Genomic DNA, 2,074 nt, shown 5'->3' with positions numbered 1-2,074 from the left:
ATGAAATTGTATATAGGTGATGCGGAGCGCTGTTGCAGTGACAGCTAGCGGGCCCACAACCATACCGAGCATACTCAAAATCCATTTTAACTCAGAGCTAAGAACGAAAGCTCCGCTGACATCAAGCAGCTGGCAAAGGATGAGTAATGAACAAATTTTCAATTATAATAGGAAAACCAGTGGTAGATACAACTCTAATATTATCATTAAAAGTGAAAAATTCTAACCAAACAAATCTTTAAGCAGATACTAACAAACTATAAAACCAGTTATTTATTTTGAAGACACAAGGTATGTGTGTCTATGTACGTGTAGAAAGAGAGATAAAAACACAGACAGAAACAGAGATACAGAGACACATACAGAGATATTTATCTGTAATTCAAATTTAAAAGGATATCAGATGGGATGATTATTATCTTGTCTCATCATTGTTTACTTTATTAGAGATATAACTATTATACATATTTTTTGATTTTTAAAATACCATTGTTAAAATTTTCATTTATATTAACATTCAGAATGTATAAATAGAGATGAGTCCAAATTAGAAGGTGTAATTATGTATATGCATGTGTAAATGTGCAAGTACACGGACTAATGGTGTGTGCTAGTGAGAGCAATGGTTTTAATAGCATTTTTTGCTTCTTAATTTCCCTCTGAAATTTTATAGCAGAAGTGGCTATTTAACAATGACTACAAGGTATCTCAGATCTTTAAGTCTTCCTTTAATAAAAGTGTTTATTAATGGGAAAATCAATTACTGTACAAATGTCTGTAAGCAGGTTAAAACCATATCCAAGTCTTTTTGATCCAATTTCCACCTCAGAATTCTCCCACCATGAACTAGATTCCTATCTTCTCTGGTCAGAAACACTGTGCACAGCAATAGCGAGTGCTGATGTGATTATCTACTAAAAGGAAAGTCAGGGCCATGTTGTCTCAGGCTCCTTCTACAAGAACACCACTCAGTTCAGGGTATGTGACATCATGGTTGATGATGGGCCGAGAGGCCCTTGTGAACACTCACAGGCTCTGTAATTTGGTAGAGATGTATATAATTAATTCTGCTTTGTCCCTGATGTTTCTAGAACTTAATTATGTTGAAGTCCTGGAAGTCACTGCTATTGACCCACCGTGTCTTTGGTGCATGAAACTTAAAAGAGAGGTTGCTAAGATTTCATCTTTTGGAAAGCAAAAGGAAAACAATCAGAAAAAATAGGCCTGGGAGCTGTAAAAAGAAAGCTCGGTGATGCCCTGTGTTAACTAATCATCTGTGTTTCTAGTTCTGCCTTTTACTTTCTTTTTTCATCGAATAGTCAAAATGTCCGGTTGGAATGGCTGTGGTTCATCAAGTTCAATCACTTTAATATCATGGATGAGGCCTCAGAAAGGCCAAATGACTTCATCAGGGTCACACAGCTTCTCAGGGGCCAGGACCGGAAGCCAGGTATCCTGGTGTCCAGTCAGGTCATCTGTCCACTCCACAATATGCTGCGTTAACTGCTAACTTGCAGCACAAGGAAGTAATGTGTCTTTCATAGAAATCACGTTTTGAGGAACAATAAGAAAAAGGGAGAAAGAAAGGAAGAGAGGAGAGGGCAGAAAAGAGAAGAGAGGAAAAGGAAAGGGAAAGGAAGAAGAAAAGGAAAAGAAAAAAAGAAAGAAAGAAAATGTCAGCCCTTCTTTAACAGTACATGTGTATAGGTAGATCCAGGCCTATACCTGGGTCACATCTAACTCATTTCCAGGTTGACCTGTCAAAATATCATATACCTGAGGGACTGAAGAGCCTCCTGTGAGGAAATCTGTCCGAGGCAAGCATCTATAAACAGCGGTGCACCAAAGGGAATGAGTGGTGGGAGAGGTTTGCCCTAGGCAGGAAGGAGTATATATATTTTTTCTTCTGATACTGTTTAGAATCAATAGCACTAGGTGATACTAAAAAGCAGACCAATTTTGTTATAGTTCTAAATACTCTACAGACAAAGCACCCATTATTTTCTGTACCCAGAGTGGACTAATCTCACTGCTCTCACAGTACCCTCTCTGCTCCCTCCACCCACCCCCTCAC

The sequence above is a fragment of the Lipotes vexillifer genome, unplaced genomic scaffold, assembly GCF_000442215.2.
Source record: "Lipotes vexillifer unplaced genomic scaffold, Lipotes_vexillifer_v1.1 scaffold1232, whole genome shotgun sequence".
Classification (NCBI taxonomy): domain Eukaryota; kingdom Metazoa; phylum Chordata; class Mammalia; order Artiodactyla; family Lipotidae; genus Lipotes; species Lipotes vexillifer.
The sequence above is the reverse complement of the archived record's forward strand: the minus strand, read 5'-3'. Positions refer to the sequence as shown.